Source organism: Leucopleurus acutus (genome assembly GCF_964270905.1).
Source record: "Leucopleurus acutus genome assembly, chromosome: 13".
Classification (NCBI taxonomy): Eukaryota; Metazoa; Chordata; class Mammalia; order Artiodactyla; family Delphinidae; genus Leucopleurus; species Leucopleurus acutus.
This window is the reverse complement of record NC_139155.1, coordinates 77088084-77113022: the sequence shown is the minus strand read 5'-3', so window position 1 is coordinate 77113022 and position 24939 is coordinate 77088084.

The window sequence follows — 24939 nt, the reverse complement described above, 5'->3', positions numbered from 1 at the left end:
GGTTATGATAATTATGGAGGACAGACTCCAAGGTGGCCCCCATGGTCCCCATCTCTTATTGTTCACACCCTCGTATAAACCTCTCTTCATGAGGATAAGCAGAACCTGTGACTTCCTTCTAAACAAGTAGAATAAAGCAGCGGGATAGGATGTCACTTCCATGATGACATTGCCGGCGATTGGATTGTAACTTCATTCAGTGACTAGACGCTCTCCCTTGTTTGCTTTGAGGAAGCCAGAAGCCATGCTGGAAAAGCTGCGTTTGATTGACACCCAGCAGAAAACCGAAGCTCTTGCTCCAACAGGACGCAAGAAACTGAACTCTTACAGTGACCGCATCAGCCAGGAGTCTGTCTTCCCCCAGGTGAGTTTCAGATGAGACCTCAGCTCTGCCTGGCATTTTTATTGCAGCCTGAAACAGATGACTCAGCGAAACCGGGACTGGATTCCTGGTCCACAGACCTTGTGACAATCTGGTGCACAGCAACAGCGAACCAATACAAGGCTACTGCTGTTGATCATTCATTTATTTTCTCTTTTTTTTTGGTTGTGTTAAAATACACAAAACAGGGCTTCCCTGGTGGCGCAGGGGTTGAGAGTCCGCCTGCCGATGCAGGGGACGCGGGTTCGTGCCCCGGCCCGGGAAGATCCCACATGCCGTGGAGCGGCTGGGCCCGTGAGCCATGGCCGCTGAGCCTGCGCGTCCGGAGCCTGTTGCTCCACAACGGGAGAGGCCACAACAGTGAGAGGCCCGCGTATCGCAAAAAAAAAAAAAAAATACACAAAACATAAAATTTACTATCTTAACCGCTTTTAAGTGCATCGTTCAACGGAATTAAATAAATTCACATTGTTGTGCACCTGTCACCACCCTCCAGACTCATTGTGCCTTCCATCTTGTAAATCTGAAACTCTTACCTGTTAAATAATAACTCGCCATCCTCCCCTCCCCCAAGCCCCTGGCAACCATCATTCTACTTTTTGTCTTTATAATTTTGACTTCTCTAAGTACCTCATGTAGAATTTGTCTTTTGGTGACTGGCTTCTTTCACTTAGTATAATGTCCTTGAGGTTTATGCATGTTGTAGCCTGTGTCCGAATTCCCTTCCTTTTTAAGGCTGAATTGTATTCCATTGTATGGAGAACCCACAGCTGGCTTATCCGTTCACTTGCTTCCATGTTTTAGCTACTGTGAATAATGCTGCTGTGAACGTGGGTGCACTGATCATGCAGTTTTGAGAGCTAGCCTTGCGTGGTTTCTAGGTCTGAAGTCATGCATTCATCTATCCATCTACTTGTTCGTTCAGTCCTCACTAGATCAAACGGGAGCCCAACTCTGTTTCTTATTCCCGGTGTGCCCTCAGTCAGATGCTTGAACCTCTCCAGGCCTCAGTTTGCTTTTGTACGATGGGAGGTAGCAAGGACCCATCTCTGTGGCAACAGAACAGGTGCTCAGTGCCTGGGCCTTGCACGCCGGCTTCCTTCCCTTCCATGCTGCCTGGCGGTACAGGGAGGACCCGGACCCATCTCTACTTCTAGCTCACTCTTCTGTCACTTCCAGATCGGACAGGCCTCCTGGCTCTGGGGGCATGGTCTGAGCAGGTAGACAAACAAGGCCTGGGATGCCTGGTCAGCCCACGTGCCACCTGTCCTGCCTCGGAAGGGTCTGAGGCCAGATGCCTTCTGATGGGAAGCTTTGAACCATCTTGACCCCCAACCCCACCCCCCCCCCTCTGTTCTGCATCCCCAGTGTGCAGCCCAGCTCACCAAGGAAATGAAGCCAAGTCAGAGATCCTGGGCATTGATGAAGCAGAGATGAGAGGCCGAGATGTCTGAGGCCAGGGGTACTTATATTGCTACAGACGGAGGAATAGCTTCCCTTCTCAGCCCTCCCTGGCTCCTTGAGGGGCCGCCCACCCGCCTGGGAGGTTTCCTTCCAACATTCCTCTGTGTTTTGGGCTCCCACTGGGCAGGAAGCAACTGCTACCTCGAACCCCCAGGACATCTCAGCTGGCACTGTCATTCAGCCAGATTCCCAGAGATCCCCAGCGACAGGGGAAGCGGGCAGGCAGAGGGGTCTCCTCTGTTGCTTGTGGACGGGGGCGGCTGAGTGCTGACTCTTAGGAATACCATCCTGTTGGCTTTCTCTCCTCCCCAGGGAGAGAATTTCTGTAAAAGAGAAACAAACCAACAAAGACAAACAAAACCTCCCTTCTGGCTCTAGAAGTCTCAAACCAAATACAGGCGTCCCTCCTTTCGTTGCACTTACTGTGCTTCGCAGATGTTTTGTGTTTTACAAATTGAAGGTTGGTGGCAACCCTGAGTCAAGCAAAATCTATCAGCGCCGTGTTTCTAGCAGCATTTGCTCACTTCCTGTCTCTGTGTCACATTTGGGTAATTCTTGCAATACTTTAAACTTTTTCGTTACTATTATATTTGCGATGGGTCTGTGATCATTGATCTTTGACGTGACGATTGCAAAAGATTATGATTCGCATCACCGTTGGGTACCCATCCTTCATCCCCGCTCAAGTGCGAGCTCCTTGTGAGCAGGGACCCCGTTCCATTCACCTCTGTCTCCTCAGCACCTGGACCCCAGTAGGTGCTCCATAAATGCCTCCAGAAAGGAATTATTTTTTAAAAAATAAATATTTTTATTTATTTATTATTTTTGGCTGTGTTGGGTCTTCGTTGCTGCATGCGGGCTTTTTCTAGCTGCGGCGAGCAGGGGCTACTCTTCATTGCAGTGCATGGGCTTCTCGTTGAGGTGGCTTCTCTTGTTGCAGAGCACGGGCTCTAGAGCGTGTGGGCTTCAGTAGATGCAGCACATGGGCTCAGTAGTTGTGGCTCACGGGCTCTAGAGTGCAGGCTCAGTAGTTGTGGCTCATGGGCTCTAGAGCACAGGCTCAGTAGTTGTGGGGCACGGACTTAGTTTCTCTGCAGCATGTGGGATCTTCCCGGACCAGGGCTCAAACCCGTGTCCCCTGCATTGGCAGGTGGATTCTTATCCACTGTGCCACCAGGGAAGCCCCAGAAAGGAATTCTTAAGAGTGGCAAGAAGAAGGATGGAGTCACGAGGTGTAAGTTGCCCTTAGAAGGAAGGGACAGGTTAGCATCTTCGGGCATGATTGTCCTTGTGCCCGGGTTCTAGGGATTGAGTCCTCTCTTTCAATGGAATCGTCGTCTCCTTTCATAATTTAGAAATGTTATTCTGGGAGTGGGGTCTGAGGCATCACCAGACTGCCAGCGGGGTCCCCGGCACCGACAAGTAAAGGGAAGGGGCTGTTCTGGCCATGGGCACAGAGCTTTCCTCCTCCTGTGTCAACTGCTAATGAGGGAAGAAATCTCTATCCTCCTAGATTAGTGACCTTCCTGGAGGGGCTGAGCATGTGGTGGGAGGGACGGAACCTGGGGTCTCCTGCTCCCCTTTCCTCTCTTCTCTTCTCCCCACCCCCTCTTCCTTCTCCCTCCCCCTCCCTCTTTCTCAATATCTCTCCCTGTCTCTCCCTGTCTCTCATTACCCTTCTCTCTGCCCTTCCTTCTCTCTCTCTCTGAATGTTTGTGTAACTGTGTACAATAAGACATTTCTTTCTTTACCTGAGAGTGTATGATACCCGGACAGTAAGGGGTTCCCTTTGTGTGTGTATCTGCCTGCCTGGCGCTGGATACATCTTCTTGTTTATGTAGCATGATATATATTTGTACACCTGGTAGCTGGCGTGTTCTCTTTGGGTCCCTGGGAGTCTGTGTGTGTCTGTGCGTGTGGAGGTGTGGCTTTCCTGTGTGTGTTTCCCTATGTGCTTTAGTGTCTGTGTACACCTGGGTGGTTTGAAGATGCTGCGTGTGTACACTTGGATATTTCCCTGTGTCTCTGTGTTTCTGCCCGTTCCCTTGGATGCTTGCATTTCTCTGTGGATTTATACCTGGTTGTCTGGGTTCTCCTCCATGACCCTAAAAGATGTGATCCTTTGTGTGTAAACCCCCAGTGGTGTGTGTATTTCTCCCTGCACTCCTCTCCCAAGAAACTAGGGTTTTTCTACCATCGCACATTCTTGAACTAGTCAAGATGATGCCCACAGGTGAAACCTTTATGATCTAGGTCAGAGGTTGGCAAACTTTTCCTGAAAGTGTCAGACAGTAAGTATTTTAGGCTTTGCAAGCTGTGTGGTCGCTGTCACAACTCCTCCCCTCTGCCTTTGTAAAGTTTCAGCAACCTCACATAATACATAAACAAATGAGTATCATTGTGCTCTAGTGAAACTGAATTTGTGGATGCTAAAATATGAATTTCATGTAATTTTCAGATGTGAGAGAATAGTCTTCTTTGCATTGTTTCCAACCATTTAAAAAGGTGAAAACCATTCTTAGCTCGTGGGCCATACAAAAACAGGTGGTGGGCTAGACTTGGGCCATGGGTCATAGTGTCCAGACCCTCAGTCTATACAGATCAAACTGGCCTCCCTCCTATGGCCTCCACCTGGCTTGAGAAAGTCATTTGTCAGGGGCGACTGGGCTAGCACAAAGACCTCTGGGCATTCCCAGGGGGTCAGGAGACTAGCCCTGGATCCCTGCAGGCTGAGATCACCGATCTCTGAGGGTTTGTTAAGGGTCCCCTTGGCTGGGCTTTGAGGCAGAGATCTCGATACCTGAAGACCTTGAGTTGTGAGCAGAATGGGGCAAACCACCTGTACTTAAGTCCCAGCACCACTACCTACAAGCCTAACGACTTTGGACAAGTGACATCCCCTTTCTGAGCCTCAGTTTCCTCATCTGTAAAATGGGGCTTTTAATTGTGCCTTCACCCTAGGGCTGTTGTGCAACCTCAAAGACACAACAAGCGTACACTGAGCATAATTCCTGGTGAGCATGAAATGCACAGGAACTTTGGCCACATCTGTGATCATTCCCGAGTACAGTGAACCCCTAAGAGGGGAGCAAAGATTTCTGCCAAACTGGTCTGGGTCCTCATGATTCTGCTTTGCTGTGATTCTCAGGCTCTTAGGTTATGCAGAAATGTAACCCCTGCTATTTCTCTTAGATTCCTCAGATAAAAATCTGGGTAATTACTGCCTTTGTCACTTTAATGAGCTACTTCAGTAACTATTGTTTAAATGCTAGAGCAATTATCTGTTAGAAATACTGGCCTCTGGGTTTCCATAGCCCCACTTTTCCAGGGTGGCAGTTGGGGTTATCTCTCTGCTCCCCTCATTCCGCAGGGATGAGAGGTATGGAAGTTCAGGGATCACTGAGGGGTACTTCTTGGGGCCAATGCAGGCCGGTTGGGGAAAGCTGCTCTCAGAACTTAACCTGCAAAACTGCTCCTGGGACCATGGCTTCCTCTTGATGGTCCTTCAGCCTGACATTGTAACCTGCAGAGTTTCCCACGCCAAGGATTTAATGAAATTCCCACTTAACTCGTGACTGTTTACCTTGGAAATACCATTGCCCACCGTGTAGCAGGGCAACCATATGTCCTGAGTTCAGGGACCAATAATAACTTGGAGGCTCTATTTTGATCAGACAAAGCTTTCCCTAAATCTTCCTCCATTGTGTCACTATTCTGCTCAATAACCTTCAATGGCTCCTTGCTACCTTGGCAGTAAAGTCTAAGTATCTTACCCAGAATTCAAGACTCTCCATGATGTGGTTTGGACCTACTTTGTCCTATCCTCTGTCCATCTGTGAACCACCTGCTCCATCCAGTCTTGTTTCCTCACAGCCCCACCATGCCATGCCCTTCCAGCCCCCCAGCCTTTGCTCATCAGGTCCCTGGTGCATGGAGTGCCTTTCCCACTTCTGCTCCATCTGTTGTAACTTTGTCCTACCTGTTCTTGCTAGTGGCACAAGCTTGAGCAAGGTACTTTGCCTCTTGTATCAAACTTTACATCTGTAAAAAAGGGATCATAAGATGAAATACTTAGAGGGCTATATCCAGGAGTCAATAAAACATTACGTGTTAAGGGCAGAGCACAGTGCCTGGTACACTGTAGGCTCACAGTTAGCTGTCACTGCTCTTGCTATAGTCAAAAGTACCACTTCCCCAGCTACCCAGGCTTATTTTGATTTCTTACAGCTCCAGGGGCAACCATCTCCCTGAACTTCCATCTAGCAACCAAGCACCATGAACATTTTCCTAGCCTGCAAAGCAGACCAGCCAGCCCCCTCTTACTTTAAAGAGGTTTCCTTCTGACAGCAATTTGGGGTGTTGATTACAGCCTCTGAAAGCCCTCATTAGCGTGCCTTGTTCCTTGTTCCTGTAAGGTGTCTTTGCATGACCCCTGTGCCCCTGTCATGATTCAGAACCTGTGTTGAAAGTTCCTGTATTCCATCTCTGAGATCAGCCCCTTAAGCAGGAAGGTCACTGTCAAGGTCTTCGGAAGAGAAATTTGGAAACAGTTGCCCCAAGGAAGTATTCCAGCTTTGCCAGGTCTTGAGGAATAAAAAGGAGGAAGGGAAAATGTTTTATGAAGTATAATGGGTCTTTTCAGGCATACTCAGCTTTTGATTAAGCAAAGCAATTGTATTCAAGTTACATTCTTCAGTTAAGACTCTAGCACCACTGTGAAATAAGTCCTGTTGGTGCGACTGCAGCTCAGAGTGGTTAAGTGAATTGTCCTAGCTCACACGGCAGGTAAGTGACGAAAATGAGGCTTGAACAGAAATCTTCTTCATCTCAATACAAACACTTTCTAATAGTCTGGACTTCATGTGGCAGGAACGCCACTTTTTTTTTTTTTGCGGTACGCGGGCCTCTCACTGCTGTGGCCTCTCCCGTTGCGGAGCACAGGCTCCAGACATGCAGGCTCAGCGGCCATGGCTCACGGGCCCAGCCGCTCCGTGGCATGTGGGATCCTCCCGGACCGGGGCACGAACCCGCGTCCCCTGCATCGGCAGGCGGAATCTCAACCACTGCGCCACCAGGGAAGCCCAGGAGCCCCACTTTTTAACTGAGCACGTGGCTGCCTGTCATAGACAACTATTGTACATTGTCCAGCATCACTTGCAACCAGTGATCTAAAATGCTCTGGCCAACGAAATAAAAGCAGAACTGATGTGTGGGCCTCATAGGAAGACTGCTTAAAGGGAGGTGACCCAAGTGGGAGAAGCCTATTTAGCTCTCTGCCTTCTTTCCTCCTTCTTTGTGGCTACAACTTGACTGTGATGGCTGGAGCTTCAGCAGCCATTTTGAACCATGAAGCAATTATGAGACTCGATCACATACTAGAAAGTAGTACAAAAAGTTGAGTCTTGGGTCCCTGATGTCACCACTCTCCTGCCATATCAGCCTTGAACTGCTCTCTCTCAACTTCTGTTAGATGCTAGAGGTACAAACTTCTACCTTGTTTAAGCCACTTCATGTTGGTTTTTCTGTCAATTGCAGCCTTCTTTCTCCTTTATGTGCTCTGATTCAGACTCTTTTATATGTTCTTATGACATCCTCTATGTCCCTTTCATAACACTCATCACAGTCTGATTGCATTATTTATTTTACAATTGTTATTATTTAATCTATGCTTCCAAAAGGATGCAACTCCATGAAAGCAGGGACTGTGTCTTTCCTATTTGTTGCTACTCCCTAGCGTGCGGCAGATGGCTAGGCTAGAGGAGGCACTGATGACTATAGAATGAGCAAATATTTATTCTCTGAGTCCCTGCAGCAGGTCCCAGTCCGTTAATGCAGGGAAAGAGTCAGCCTCCCACACTCATATTTTCTCTCTCTGGTGGGTTCCTTTTGCCTGCAAATACTGGGACTATCAGGATGAACCAACCCCACTGGGGAAAGCCAAATTCAATACACACAAAACACATTTTCCTTTGTCTCCAAATCTATGTCATGGGTCTTGTAAGTCACCTCTATGTTTGGCTATGAGAAAATATCCAAGAAAGATGAGAAAAGACAGAAGGGTCTAAAGGGAGGGGTTTCTTTTTCTGATGCAGTTTTACTTTACTACAAAGAAGCAAGGTGAACTTTGAGTGGAAAGAGTGTAGACAGAGGAGTGTAGGATTTATTGAGCTCATAACACTTGCATCACGACCGAGATGCAGTATCTTAAGTCAATGCCATCTACCTCCGCCACTTTCTACCTGTGTGACCACAGGAATTCCATTGATCTCTGAGCCCTGGTTTTCTCATCTGCAAAATGGGAATGATTATAGTTCCCCCCTCATAAGTTTGTTGAGAGGATTCAATGAGGGAACTCGAGTGTAAGGCACAGCACAGGGTAAATTCCTCTAAACAGGGAACTCTTTTTATGTTTGTATTTATTATAACCCATTTAGAAAGGCTTGTTGCTGTGACTGTTTTGTGACTCTGATCCCATTCTTGGGTTTTTGAAACCTTCCAGATGGGCTGCAAATTGACTGTGATGGATGATGGCGCCGAACTGGGAAGAAATAATTCATTCTCTACCATCCGTACAGATGATGTACAGTGCAAAGTGCTTGTATCTAACGTCGCTCCCCCTCCCCCCAGCAAAGTTCTCTTATTCTCTTAGCAGGTGTCCGTTATTCCCCTGCCGCACATCCGTATAAGCAGATCTGGCTTTATCAAAGGACAGGGAGGGCTCGATGCTTGAGCTGGGGTGTGCCTACAAGAGTCTTTCAACAGACAGACTGGCTTTCATGCAGCCTCGCAGATGGCAAAGGGCTAATCCTTTTAGCAGGTTCTAAGTTGAAAGGACTCTGGTGTAGGTTTAGTGTGAGACCCAAACATCTACCATTTGCTTTGCATATCCTTCTAAGTGACTCCTGCCTGCATTTTGCTCAAAATCAAATCCAAGTGAAGTGTGTAGAATGAAGGGATTGGGCACTTTGGTCTTTCTAGAACTCCAGGTCTTCAGCTGTGCAGGTTGCCCGACAGGAGATAGTGGCACCCAACTGATGCTGGCAAAAGCAAGTTGTAGCTAACAAACGTGGTGAAACCCAATGGTTACCTTGCAGTGGCCAATGGGTGTCCACAGCACAGTGAGAACATCGTAGCAGCCAATAAGCGACCATTTGTTTTCAATTGAGGTGAAATTCACATACCACAAAATTAATCATTTAAAAGTATACAATTCAGAAACATTTGGTACATTCACAATGTTGTGCTACCACAACCTCTGTCTAGTTCAAAGGTATGTCATCATCCCAAAAGAAAAGCCTGTATCCGTCAAGCAGTCACTCCCCATTTCCACTTCCTGTCTCTAAGGATTTATCTATTCTGGAAATTTCATATAAATGGAATTATACTATATGTGACCTTTTGTATCTGACCTGTATCACTTACCATCCTATTTTCCAGATTCATCCATGTTGGACCATGTATCAGAATTTCATTCATTTTTATGAATAATATCCCATTGTATGAAAATACCACATTTTGTTTATCCACTCATCGATTAACGGACGTGTGAGTTTTCTTTACCTTTTGGCGATTGTGAATAATGCTGCTATGAACATTCATGTACAAGCATTTATCTGAGTATCTGTTTTCGGTTTCTTTGCAGGGGGGGTATATCCTTACAGGTGGAAATGCCGGTCCTATGATGATTCTATGTTTACTTTTGGAGCAATCAGTTGACCTGTTTTTATCCATGGGTGAGTTACTCCTGTGGACTCTTCAAGAAACCTTGGGGCAAGGATAGCTCAGTATACACACAGCTAAGCTCTCGCTTGAGCAAGTGGGGAGAGTAGCCCCAAAAGTTGGGGTTATTATTGTTAATGCAACCTTCTTTGACACCATAGGTCCTAGGAAAAGCTTTACACTAGATTTACAGAATTTTCCATTTTGTACAAACCACTTTCTTTACCTCGTTCTCCTGTGATTTCTCTAGCAGTTGATAGCGGGTAGAGAGCTGGGAAGTTTGTGCTAATTCTCCTGGGAATCTGGTGGAATGTCCTAAACATGATGCTCTCTGTCACTATACAAGCAGGTGCTTGAGCAAATCTTGGGTGCAGGTAACTTATGTGCACCCTGGCACCTTCTGGGCCATCGCTGGCTGGAAACGTTATCGTGCATGGCTCCTTACAAGGTGTGAAGGCCACCTGCCGGGAACGTGCAAGTCTCTGATGGTTGAGTCATGAGTCATTGCCTTACCTGGGAGAGCTTTCTCAGCCAAAGCTTGGTACCCTGTCGTACTAGCTGAGGTTAGAAGAACTCGAGTCAAGTTCATGTGTGAGGGTCCTAGGAAGGGGCAAGATGAACATCTAGTCTCGCCTCCATCTTCCCCAATTTCCTCCCCTCGATTCCTATAAACGCTTTAAAGGCATGGTCCATGTTTTCACTGTTTTTATCACCAGTGATAATCACGCAGCAGGTGTTTAATGAATGTCTAGTGAATAAATGAATGCACGGATTAATGGCTTTTTCTTCTCTCCTTTGAAGACCTTGGAATAATGAGGAAGAGTATAAAATACAGAGAACATCTTTATTTATCAGGAGGATATCCTGGGAAGCTCTGTGCTTCCAAGGTTTGTTCCTACCATTGATTGTGCAAAATTGCAAGCACATAGGGTCTTCCCACCTGCTGTTTCCACTACCTGGATGCTATTCCCACAGATATGGCACAAGTTCTCATTTCCTTTACATCTCTGCTCAGATGCCAACTCAACCTGGAGGCTTTCCTGACCACCAATGTAAAATAGCGTCCCCCAAACCTCTAAAATGTTTGTCAGTTAATATTTGACACGCCCAAAACGATATACGTAGCATTTATATAATTATGAAAGCCTGATTATAAAATAAACCCCTGTGAGCCCACCACTGAAGAGCTAAAACACAGCTACTTCTCGTGGAGCTGCCTCTGCTCTCTGCCCCAATCCCATATTCCTCCCTGACCCCCATTCTACCACAGCATAATCACTACGGTGGATTTGCACCCTTTGCCCAGATTTATGTATTGTGTAGCATTTATCACTGCCCGACCTATTATACTTCTATTTGTTTGTGCATTTGCTATCCTTTTCCCCCAAAATCTAAGCTCCAAAAAGCTCAAGGATGTTGCCTGTTTGGTTCTTTCTTTCCTTTTTTTTTTTTTTTTTTGCGGTACGCGGGCCTCTCACTGTTGTGGCCTCTCCCGTTGCAGAGCACAAGCTCCGGATGCGCAGGCTCAGCGGCCATGGCTCACGGGCCCAGCCGTTCCGCGGCATGTGGGATCCTCCCGGACCGGGGCACGAACCCGTGTCCTCTGCATCGGCAGGCGGACTCTCAACCACTGTGCCACCAGGGAAGCGCTGGTTCTTTATTTTATCTAGAGTGCCCGGTACGTAGTAAACCCTGAATAAATATTTACTGAATAAATGAATGGATGAATGAATGAATGTTCATTGTAGAAATTCTCTCTTATCCATGGTGGTCATTTCAAGGTTAGGGGGTGAGGAGGAACTCTACCTTGACTTTTCTTTAAACCCTAATCTCCTGATATCGGATGGGTCTTCCTACTTAGGAAGGGGACAGACCCAGTTCAACTTCTCCTGGGCCCCTTTGTTGCTGTGTGATGCTGAGAAAGTCCATTTGGACTCCTTTCTCTGTCAAATGAGAGAAATGATGGTATCTACTGAATGAAGGCCACGTAGTTTCTGCTCAATAAGCAATAGTCAGTTTTTATACTCAAGTTCTTCCCTAGAATGTTCTAGTGGAAGATGCTGTGAGGGAGTGTTTTAAGCAGCACCTGTGGCTCACTAATGCTGTGATTCTCTTCTGTAAGGAAGCGTATTAGAAGTAGGAACTCTTGGACTTCCGTGGTGGCGCAGTGGTTGAGAGTCCGCCTGCCGATGCAGGGGACGCGGGTTCGTGCCCCGATCCGGGAGGATCCCACATGCCGCGGAGCGGCTGGGCCTGTGAGCCATGGCCGTTGAGCCTGCGTGTCCAGAGCCTGTGCTCCGCAACGGGAGAGGCCACAGCAGTGAGAGGCCCGCGTACTGCAAAAAAAAAAAAAAAAAGAAGTAGGAGCTCTTTAGATAGCATCTGACCCTTCCCTACCTCCCAGGCCTGCGCCCTCCACCCTCTGCCCCTTCCCTGGAATCTTGGTGGGGGTGATCTACATAATTCAGCACAGTTGCTGGGCACCCCTCGTTCCCATGTATCTTTATTTATTCCATTTTTTCCTACAATGTCTTCAACCTCCCCCATACCTCCTCCCCTCCACACACACATACACCCATTCTCTGCTTGGTTACCTTGGTTACCCCTCTCCAGGCTTCAAGACTCAACCTGGATGCCACTGGAAGCAATTTCTCCTCACTGTACCCAGGCTGGGGTAGGTGTCTCTTCTGGGCTTCTCTCATCCTCCCCAATTCGATCATCCCCTTTTAACTGCATCATATTTATTATTTCGCTTTTCCCCTCAGGCTCTAGGCACTTTGTCCCCGGGACTACCTTTCATCTCTGTGTCTCAGCTTCCAGACCATAGCGACGTCCCAGGCGTCGGTGGGGAGGGAATGCGTGGTCAGGTAACTTCTGTTCCATTTCACCATACAATGAAGATGTTGATGGGACCCCAAGAAAAGGTGGTTTCCTGGTCTTAATATGAAGAATAGCTGTTCTTCTGAGCAATTGGCTTGGTTTTGAGCAGGCTTCAGAATCACACAACTTTCTGATTCGTCGTTTTCATGTTGGCTGCCAGGAAGCTGAGAGCCGGACAAGTACCTAGCAGATGCATGGGTCACCGCGGAGGTACTTCTCTCTCTGATGTTTTATCCCTCAAACTCGATGGTCTTGTCTGTTTTGCAGGAAAAAATCTCCTAAACCAACGATACCTTTGGTTATTTTTGTTGCATTTTGTGTCACCGGAAGTGAGCTCAAGTCATTCCTAAAGGAAAAAAATGAGGTCAACGTCTGTGTTAGTTTCTTTCTGCTGCTGTAACAAATCACGACAAACTTAGTAGCTCAAAATAGTACAAATCTACTATCTTACACTTCTGGAAGTCAGAAGTCCAAAATGGGTCCTACGAGGTTCAAATCAAGGTGTCAGCAGAGTTGTACATGTTCTGGAGGCTCAAGGGAGAATCTGTTTCTTGCCTTTTTCAGCTCCCAGGGGATGCCTGAATACCCCAGCTTGTAGCCCCATGTCACTCCGACCTCTGCTTCCATCATCATATCTCCTCTCTCTGACTCTCCTGCCTCCTTTTTAGAAGGACCCTTATGATTACATTTAGGGCTCATCTGGATAATCAAGAATAATCTCATCTCAAAATCTCTAATTTATCACTCTTGCAAAACCTTCTACCACATAAACTAACATATTCACAGGTCCCTGGGATTCCGGGGATTAGGAAGTAGATCTCTCGGGGGAGGGGGATAATTCTACTTCCCTCACCATCCAACCAACCACCTAGCTAATGAAGTTATTTCTGAGGGCAAAGCAATACATGGTGATCTGGGATTTTCAGGTAGTAATTGTCTTTAAAGAACTTTTAATAGGAACAATAACCAAAAGTGAGACGGAACTTTCACTTTGGAAGCTCAATCTTTCCAGAGAAATTGGGGTGTGATTCTAAGTGACTTGAAGGAATAAATCGATCCTGAGTCCCTGTCTCAGTGGCCTCCTCCCTTTCCATTCTCCTCCCTCCCTCCCACCCCTCTTCCCCAGCTTGTTTTACCAAGAGGTACCCAGAGCCCTTAAGCAACTCCTTCCTGAGATCAAAACCTGTGAGGTTTCCCAAGCATGCCGTGAAACTGACACCTCTCCTCGTGATTTTGAAGCACTGCTGACACCCAGTTTTAATTAACCAGCTGAAGAAGTGTTGTCTTGGCAGGAAGTCTAAGATATTTTGCAATAAGTTCTTGGCAATTCAACTCCCAAGGGAAAGCCCAGCTTGCCTTTCAGGTTTGCTGTGTTTAAACCTCCTTTTGATGACTCTGTGAAAGTCTGACCTTCTCGGGCACCGTCAGCCAGGGTGCTTGGAACAATTGGCCCTTCTCCCTCAAGTGATGTTCTTCATATTAATGCTCCCTGGTTGCCCTCAGCAACCTTCCTTCCCTCCCCAGCCTAGGCTTACTTGATCTGTTGAATCTAGTCACTCCAATGGATCAAGCAGATATTTCTAGATGTTGCAATCATATTCCAGGCCCCAATCAGAACATAAAGCATTATAGGCATTATACGTCGTCTCTATTCCTGTAGTGCTAATTCTAGGCACTGCTGTGATGCAGAAATTCAGTGGTTCATTCCAAAAACAAAAAGCTTAAAAACTATGTTTCTCTTAAAAGAGCACACTTTTCCAGACTCTGTCTTGCCCTAAAGAGGAAAGTTTGGGGGCAGAGGTTGGTTTGAATCTCTTGCTTCACTTGTTGGGTGTATAACCTTAGCAAATTTCCTGAACTGATAAATTCCAGTTCCTTTTATCTGGGGGTGAAATCGGGGCAAACACACACACACATACACACACAAACGTGGGCATGCTACACACCAGGACAGGCTTCTATGAGAGCAAAAATATATTCCTGAAACTTGACACCTGCTACAAAACTTTCAGTAAGTACATACAGAGAAGCATGGACAAGTGGGAGTGGGGGTGGGGGGATTATATTCAGAATAACTGGGTTTATTTACCAGGTATATATTAGGACTTACCTTTCCTATATACCTGTGTTTCCTCATCAGTAAATTGGCCATATAATGTTACCTTCAGAGCTAGTTGAGAGTTTGAATTAATTCATACCTGGCACATAAACAATAACTATTATTATCTTATTATTATTCTATAAGATGGATATAATCACCAGAGATCTGTGCAAAGGGCTGGGTGGCCAAAGTTCAATAAATGTGAACTGTCATTGTCATAGACAATTGTTCTGTGCATTTGAGGCTGGATTTAAGAAAATGATATCATGGTTAGTATGGAAGATTGGTACAGAAGACTTAAATTTGCTAGTGTAAAGTGGTGGAAATGTTCAGAGGAGTTTTCATATAGATAGAAACCCACTGGCACAAAGAGCATTAGAATCATGATTAAGGAGGCTGAATTAGATGCTGAGGCAGAGATGAAGAATTACATCCATGCATCTGAACCTTTGCACTGCAGAAGATAAATGATACAAAGAATTCAAGAAAAATTGAGCTGATATGAACGTTTTGCCTTTTAGCTCGTCGAAAGCTAGTAGCGCTTTTTTTGGTCAATATTTACCTCCTGAATTGACAAATGGGAGTCAATACTCACTTCCTATTGTTAGTACATCTATTTTCCGTACACTACATGTAAGTGGCCTATACACACAGGCACCAATACATTAACAGCTATATCAATAGAAAATCAACAATAATCATTTATTTTTAGGGGCCATCACCACTGAAACACCAACAATACAATACGCTCAAGACAAAGAGGAATGCTTAGTGTGATAGATGTCTGTGGATAACTGATTTAGGTTAACAACTTCCTTTCCTAATGGTGCTAATTGCATTAATCAACGGGCTGATTTCATCAGAGGCTTTCAAAGGCCCATCCTGGATGTTGCCAATTCTTTCTCTGGTTGATGAGTTCGTTCCCCACCTGAAGTCACCCAGGCTCGATTTATAATCGTCAGCAGAACTGTTTTAGTGACGACTTGCAGTCCAACCAAAGAACCCATTCAGCAGTGCATGGCCCTGTTAGAATTCTTGGGCCAGGTTAATTGGGTAGATCAAATCTGTTGCAGTGGATAGCTGGTGGTGGTGCTGGCGATGTGGTTTTGGGCTTCCCAGAATTTCCCCCCCCCTTAATATAGCCCCTTCGTTACCTTTGTGAGCACTTCATTCATCTTTGCTCTCGTTGTTTCAGTGGACAGTTACAGTTCATTGAGACAGTTTATTGAGCTACACCAATAAACCAGTAGACATTCTGGGAATTGATATCTTGATCAGAAGGACTCAAGGACAGGGAAAAAGATATGCTTATAACACATTAATTTTAGTGGAGGTGTCCAGACAAACCTGTCATATGCATACCTGTTCTCAGGCCTCCAGGAAGTTCCTGGTTCCTGAACACACCCATCAATCATCTTGAGTTCCCCCATATCCTTTTAAGCTTATGATACCCAGAGTCGGCTTCTGTTGCTTGCAATCAAATAGTCCTAAATGGTTCAGTCAAACTGGCTTTATCACCCACGCCAATGCCAATTGATTGGTGGTGACTATATGGAGTGGTGTGTTAAGAAAGATTCAGAGGATTCATGCAAGAACGGTGGAAAGAGTGTAGCACTCAATTAGCAATATCTACTTAGGGTAAGTGTGGGAGGGATGGAGTCGGGGTAGAATATTACTGATGTCAAATATATGCCAGGGACCTAAAGACAGAGAACACAGTGTTTAAGGGATAGGGGTCTAGAGCCGACACTCCCCCTCTTCCCAGCTGTGTGATCCTGGACAAGTCACTTAATTCCCTGTACCTCAGTTTCCTCTGGTGCACAATGAGGATATTAGTACCCCCTGTAGGGTTGCTATGAGAATGAAATAGGTTAATGACAAGTAAAGGACTTAAAACCATATTTGCAGCATGGTGAGGGATAAATAAGATGTTATCTGCTGCTACTGGTATTTGTGTCATTGCTGTACTTGGGGTGTAGATAATGGACATCTGAGCAGTGAATGAATGCATGGATAAACAGAAGAATGGATAAGTTACAGTTTTGAAGTAAAAGAGTCAATTCCAGAATATTCAGCACATTAGAGTCTGTGACCATTGCCATCATTTCCTTGACTGGGTTCTCAGAGGTTTTCATTGTTCTTCCAGGCACCTGTGTGCAATTTGGTCCCAGATTCCCTTGACTAGGTTTTCTATAGGAGTTAAAACCACATGACCAAATTCTCTCTCTCTCTTTCCACCCTCATCAATGTATTTAAGCCAACATGCCTATTTAACATCTGTTACATATTTTTCTTTAAATAGATGATTTTGAAAAGATTTATTTCTAGCTGTTTCCTTTGGCTCATTACTAATATGTATTGTTATTGTTGTTGTCTTGATAACCCACTTCAGTCTTTTTTCTGAAGCAAAGGCATTAAAGGATCCTGTTCTTCCTACCCACTTTCTACCCTCCACCTCGCTCAGGTCACATCTGTGGTCCCCATCAGCTTCAGCAGTCGAGACCCAGCTTCCTGGAAATAGATCCTAGGATAGATGGCTGCATTACCATGTTTTTCTTTTACCAATCTGGGGAGACCTGTCTGAGACATTGGCTCCTATTGACTTCTGATTCAAAAATGATTTCAACTCATTAAGTCCGCGCATGTTTATGTGAACTGATTTTGAAAATCAGGTTGTGGTTTTGAGTCCCTTTCTTTCTTTCTTCCTCTCTCCCTCCCTTCCCTTCCTTCTTTTCCTTTCTTCCATTCCTTTCTTCTTTCTTTCTCTCTCTCTCTTTCTTTCTCTCTCTCACTCTTTCTTTTTTTCTTGTCTTAGGGAGGTAAACATAGTTTCCAGTTCCAGATGAGTCTTTGAATTTAACCATATCTCGATCCTGAAACAGTTCCTCAGAGCTGGACTCTTAAAGGCTCGTCTTCTTTTCTATGGCTAAATAGATTTTCATTTTATTTTCTACAACTCAAATGATATTTTTAAAGCCTTTGGAGTGTGGGCAATCTCATACCATCTATATTGGAAGAGAGCTGATGAGCAGACCATCCTAAGAAGCAGAAAGTCTAAATATATTTGATGATTGGCTGTGGAATGTGTTATTAGAACAGCAATTTTACCTTGTAAATTGGTTTTAGGTAATAATGAAATGATTTTGCATTTTCCACGTGTATGCTGACTCCAAATGGGTGAAGGATCAGAGAGCTATTTGCTGCGTAGCAAAAACAAGCCCATATGGGGGTTTGTTCAAAACCCCACCAGGACTTGGCTCCCATAACATAATTTGTCACAGTATATTATAGATTCCTGTAGACTTGTCTTTATCCTCCACTAGATCAGGAATTTCAGGAAGCCATGGATTTACATCTGGGATACTGTCGTATCCCCAGGGCCTTACAATAATTGGCATTTGGTGGGCATTCCGAAAATTTGTTAAAAGGAAGCAAACAAGTGAGAAAAGTAGCTATAGACAATTTTGCAAATAAGTACTTGGGAAATGACTGTGTTCATTAGGGATCATTGTAGACTGGAAGGTTTTTGAACCATTTTTCAAGCTTCATATGGGTGGACCTTTTAGAATCTTAAGGGCTCTCACTGAGGTGGCTCCTGAGATCAGGATGACAACCTTTTGACCGATGAGGCTGGCATGAGTTCAAGCATGCTTTTAGGTCACCATCCACTCATTCTAGGCTCACTCGGAGAGGGGGGATTTCGGCCTGATTTGGGGGGGAATCTCCGCCTTGTTGGAAAACTGAAAGCCACATACTTCTTTTTCATTGGCCGTAAGATGAACAGTGGGATGCCATAGAGAACAGGTGGGTCAAGCCCTCTCGTGCCCCTTCTCAGAGTGTTTTCTTTTTTCTTCTCCGTGAAGCCTGCCGTGAATTCACAGAATGTCACAGACCATGCGGGATGGTCCAGACTAAACCCTTCACCTGCTAGGAGGGGACAGTCGGCGGGACTTCCTGCTACTCTGATGGCATTGCTCTGCTCTACCTGTGCAGTTGTTGGCCTCTCTCTATTTCTCCATTTGCTCTTCACCCTTCAGCACTCCTCGCGGGCTCTGGAGGACAGGAATTAATTTATGGTGCTGTGAAATGTGCTGGTCTTATCAAGGGATTACATGTTAATACCCTGATGCCTCACCTCCCATACCTTTGGTCTTGGAGGCCGTGTTTACAGTGCTGGTTTGAACTTGAGGGAGGGGGCGAGGTGAGGAAGAAGGCAATTACAAGGCTCCCAGTTGCCTGCTGACCTGTTTGAAGCAGGTAAGACTCACCCAGGTGTGGACAGGGGCACCCTTCACCCAGAGCCCTATCTCTGCAGGGAGATAAATTCACAGTTAATAAAGATAAGGGCCCCAGAGAAATGCCCTGAACTAGGACTGCATTGGCTGCCCAGCTCATCAAAGCCAGCTGTGACTAATTCTCTCAATGGGAAATTCTGCGGGTCAGAGAAGGTTTGGGGTCATGGGGCTGGTGAGGGAAAGCCGCCCTGGCTAGAAACGGCTTCGACCCCTGCCTCTGTCACTTAATGGCCACGGGATCTTGGGCGGGTGTCTTTACCTCTTTAAGCCTCAACCTGCCGATTTTCCATGTCCTACATCTTAGGTTCTCTTGGGAGAATGAACCATAATAATGTATGGAAAGCAACTGGCATCCTGCCCAACACAGAGTTGGTGTCCACCAAATGTGAATTCCCCTTTTCCTTATTCTTTCCTTTGACTGTGTCTCGGAAGGTAAATAGATTTGGTGTGCTTATACTCATTCATTCATTCATTCATTCATTCCTCAGACATGTTGAGTACTTACTAGATGCCAGAATCCAGGCTTGGCAAAAGGGTGTGGAAGACAAATATTAGATGCTTTGTGAGGCTATGTCCAAAGAGGGAGGGAAACGTTAAGACCGATAGCTCTCACATACTGTGTTCACACTTACGACATGCCATGCTTTTCTTTTCTTTGCTCATTGAATCCTCATAACAGCTCTCTGAGATAGATGCCATTATTATCCCATTTTTTGATGGAGAAACTGGGGGCGTGGTCATTAAGTAACTTATCCCCAAAGCCACAACTCGTGTCAGAATGGAAATTTACACTCGAGCTCTTGTGTGGGAAACCACTCAGGTGTACAAGAGGGTAATTATCACCCATCCACCCTTGGAGATTTACCCATTTGAGGGCTGTTGGCAGGTTTGGGTGTCTCTACCTTCGCTAGTCCAAAGCAGGTGGTCCACGGACCAACAGCACTGACATCGCCTGGGAACTGCTTAGAAATTCAGATTCTCAGGCCCTGCCCCAGACCTGCTGAATCAGTCTCATTATGACAAAGTCCCAGGGGATCTGTGTGCCCACTGGGATTTGAGAAATGTTTGTCTGTATGTGCAAATTATCCTTTCAATGGCATAATTAAAATAACAACTAGGTAGAGCCCATGTAAACCTAACCCAGTTTGGTCCTTGTATAACCTTGAGGTGACTGGCTTGGGAGGAAGCTGTGAGATACCTATAGGAAGTAGCCCTGACACAGTTTTGGCCCCTCATTTCTTTGACCCCTCAGGATTCTGCCTCTACCTGCAATGTCTTCCCTAAGGTGGGCAGTGGGGATCAAACCCTCCTTGGCCTAGAATCTCACGAAATGCTTCTCAAGTAGGAAGATTCAGGACCCAGCTCACAGATGTTCATTTCACTGGTCTGGGGAAGCCTTAGGACTCTGCATATTGAATAACCACCCGTGGATTCTGATGCCAAGGGTCCATGGATTACACAGTTTGAGAATCGCTGAGCCAGGGCCCTGTTTCTTTCTTTGGCATGCCTGACCGGAGATGCTGACCTGCAGAACACACTCTGTTGTGGGCGTCGGTAGGGTTAGGAATCAGTTCCTGGTCTAATTCTGCTTTGTTTCTCTTACCCTCAAGGAAGCATCCTGCAATGCAATTGAGGGTGACGTGATATGAGTGATGAGATGATAACCAAAGGTCTTTTTAGAACATTATATAAGGGATCACTCAGCTCTGTAGAAAACCCTCCAATGGCTTCCCATTCACTTACACTAAAATCCTATTCTTCACTGTGGTCAGTAAGACCTTTTATGGTATGTCTCTAGTCCCTCATTGACCTCATTTTCCACCAGGCTCTCTGGGCTCTCTCAATTTTAGTCTTACTGGTGTCACCTCCTCAGAAGCCTTCACGGACCTACTCTTCATTGTTTTCATGGCCCTCATCGCTATCTGCAATGATGGAAGTCATTTAGTTGTTTACCTCGTCACTGTGTGTCTCGCCACGAGGCTGTCATTTCCACGTCTGGACCATTCCTATCTGCATCCCCAAGATTGAGAAGAGAGGCTGGCACACAGAGGCTGTTCAGTAAATATTTGTTGGATGAATGAATAAGTGTACAAGGCTCTTTTAATTTTTTAAGTAAATGGTCCCCAAACTTCAGCAACTGAATGATTATTAGAAATTAATCATGCATGATACTCCACATTGACCACCTTTCTTTAACATGTTTCTGTGAAGTGAGCACGCATTCCTTATAGGGCTGAGACTGGAGAATGGCCCAACCTTACTGAGAGTATGAGTCTGCGATTGCTGCTGTAACAAATGACCACAGATACAGTGGCTTCAAACAATGCAAGTCTACGATCTTACAGTTTTGAAGATCAGAGCTTCGAAAATCGAGGTATCCCTAGGGCTGCATTCCTTCTGCAGGCTCTACTGAGAATCTTGCCCTTTCCAGCTTCTAGAAGCTGCTCATATCTTGGCTCGTGGCTCCCTTTCATTCTTCAAAGCCAGCAATTGCATCACTCTGACCCTGCTTGTCATCATATCTCCTTCTCTGACTCTGACCCTCCTGCCTCCCTCTTATAAGGATCGTGTGATTCCATTGGTCCCACCCAGGTAATCCAAGATAATCTCCCCATCTCAGGATCCTAAAGTCAACCACGTCTGCAAAGTCCCTTTTGCCTTGCACGGTGACATATTCGTAGGTTCTGGGGATTAGGATGTGGACATCTTTGCAGGGGACCATTGTTCTGCCTACCATGCCACCTTTACTGGCTGAAAAAAAAAAGGATGATTTGAGGTGTTCTTGGAGCTGTTGCCTGCCGTCTGGATCCACCATCACTCAGCCATCCTCAGGCCTCCCTCTCTGAGTCTCCTCCATTTCATTTCCTCCAAGATTCCATCATCCTTCCTATACCACCTTTTTTCGGTACCCTAGATTCTCAGGCAGTTCACGCTGCACATATATTCATTTTTATTGTCACATTTTTTTCTTGGGGCAGGGATAGCCATCCTTTAGGATGTTAGTATTAACCACTGTCCATTTTTGACATGCCATCTTGTCACCAGTAGATTCTAAAAGTGCCGTGGGATGGATACATAATATTTATTTCTGAAAGAACCCATATGAATTTTTCTCAGGGAAATTTAGTTTGTGTGACTCCTACACCACCCACAGAGACATCTGAATACTCTCAGGAGGGTCACCAAACTAGACCAAGGTCTTAGAACGTCAGAGAATAAATACGGAATCAATTCATCTCGTCCATTACCTGAACAAATTGTTCCTTTTGTCCCCAGCCCACAAGGTGGATCCCAGGAGGGAACAGGAAGTGGCTTGAGAAAATAAACCCAGCTCACTGGTCCTGTGGATGGCGCTCTCCCCACGCCCAGCAGTGGCAAGCTGGCTTGTGAGGAGTACGCCTTGGTGGGCACCGTTTTCTCCAGAGTCCAGCGGGGCAAATGGCCGTCCTGACGGAATTCGACGAAGAGCTTAGAAGTAAGTGGTGGCCCTAAAACGTTGCTCTCAAGGTGCTACAGTTCCAAAGTTCTGGAACCTTCTCTACCTCAGGCAGTGCTGTCAGGCAGAGGCTTTTGAAAGACCAGGCGGGATTTGCGGAGAAGGGGTTAACTCTTACTGCTCTCGGGTCATCTCTCCTCAGAGCTCTTCATAATTCGTGAGATCCCTGGCCCCTGGTACGGTGTCAAAGGGGGTACTGTCTCCAGGCCTCCCGTCTCCGGCTCAGGGTGCTATTATGCTCTGATTAGTATTAATAATTGATTTATACAGCACCTTTTACAAGCCTCTCTACAGTCGGCCCCTGTGAGGACACACGCAGCACTTCCCTTCACCCCCAGATGATAAGCTGCTACCCAATGGGGTGGGAGGCAGCGGCAGGCGCCAGTCCCCTCAGTGGCGCCGTGACGGGGAGACAGTCTGATGCAGGAAGTAAGGTGATGCCTTATCTCCTCTGGCTGGGGTGTGGGAGTGGGCGGAGGTGATTCTCGGCCTGTTATTAATTCATGGAAGGATCAACTCCGGGAGAAACCCAGGTGAGGGAAGTATCTTTTAGTCATGGGGTGAGGAGGGGCAATTTCCCTTAGTGTTGAGTTACCCCACTGTATAGATGAGAAAAAAGAAAAAAACGGCCAATGCAGAGATGGAGTAAAGCCCAAACATCTGTGAATCACCTTAGCATGTTCCATGGGGCTGCGCGCCACAGTGAAGTTGGAGATGAGGTCGTTATCCCAGGCGCGGGTCATTGGCCGCCATATTTTGTGGGGCTTGGGTTGCTTGTGGTATGTTTGGAGGCATTTTAGGTTGGTTTTTGGAGCTGAGGGTTTTCAGGGCCCCTGTGTGTGATCATTCGGATGTAGTTCGGCCAGTGTGAGTTCACTTAAGATCTCCAGTTCCTTGTATTTTTGAGTGAATCCGCATCACGTGCTTTAGGAACGTGGGTTCTGGATTAAGTCGATTTCATGGTGGTTCATACAAATACAGATCCTCAGCCTCACTTGCTGGGTGATGGTGGGAAAGTCATAGAACCTCCTTGAACTTCAGTTTCCTCATCTGGAAAATGGGATACTCATCGTATTCACTTCCCAGGGGTGAGGCACGGCACTGTATGTGGTAAGTGCTCTGTAAAGATACGCTATTAATTATTTTATCAGCACGACGGTCAGCAGTGTGTTCATCATTCTCATCAAATGGCGAGCCTCTCCTAGGAGAAATGAAACATCTTGGTGGATCAGAAAGGAACTCAGTGTCCCGGAAAGGAGCCGTGAGACATACAGAGAGAGTTCTATGGTTGTTCAGACTCTGCTGCCACACTCCCTGGGAGGTCAGTGGGGAGGACCCAGACTCACCCCAGGGTAAAGGCCAAGTGCAGGAATGAGAGCTCTTGTGTGGCCAAATGGAAGAACTCAGAGACCAGGAATCAAGCACCGATTTCCAAGGAAGCCAGGCCTTGTGGTGTGGGCTGAGGTGTAGTGGGAACTAGGACCTGCACAGAAATATCTAGATCAGGAGTTTCCCGTTCTGTTCTACACAACACCAGTCCACTGATTCACACTCCATCAACAAAGGGTACCGTGGCCAAGTAAGAGGAGAGACTGCAGCACACTCTGCCTCCCTCTTGGAGAGACATAAAGTTTGTAGAAGTCCTTCAGTAAAGAAATGGATTGAATTTGGTTTAACTCAATACTTTCCAAACCTATTTAACACTTTATTTATTTTTATTTTTTATAAATTTGTTTTATTTATTTATTTTTGGCTGCATTGGGTCTTTGTTGCTGCACGTGGGCTTTCTCTAGTTGTGGCAAGCGGGGGCTACTCTTCGTTGCGGAGCACGAGCTCTAGGCGCGTGGGCTTCAGTAGTTGTGGCACGCGGGCTCAGTAGTTGTGGCTCACGGGCTCTAGAGTGCAGGCTCAGTAGTTGTGGCACACGGGCTTTGTTACTCCACAGCATGTGGGATCTTCCCGGACCAGGACTCGAACCTGTGTCCCCTGTACTGGCAGGTGGCTTCTTAACTGCTGCTGCACCAGGGAAGTCCCCAGCACTTTATTTTTATTTTTTTTTAACTGAAGTATAGTTGATTTACAACGTTGCATAGTTTCTGGTGTACAGCAAAGTGATTCAGTTATACATGTATATAATTATGTAAACTTTTTCATATTCTTTTCCATTATGGTTTATTACAGGATATTGAATATAGTTCCTCGTGCTGTACAGTAGGACCTTGTTGTTTATCTATTTTATATATAGTAGTTTGTATTTGCTAATCCCTAAGTCCTAATTTACCCCTCCCACACCCCCTTTCCCCTTTGGTAACCATAAGTATGTTTTCAATGTCTGTGAGTCTGTTTCTGTTTTGTAGATAAGTTCATTTGTGTCATAGTTTAGATTTCACATATAAGTGATAACATATGGCATTTGTCTTTATCTGACTTACTTCACTGAGTATGATGATCTCTAGGTCCCTCCATGTTGCTGCACATGACATCCTTTCCTTCTTTTCTATGGCTGAGTAATATTCCATTGTATACATGTGCCACATCTTCTTTATCCATTCATCTGTCCAAACCTGTTTAACACTTGAATCCCTCCTCTTTTGGTGTGATT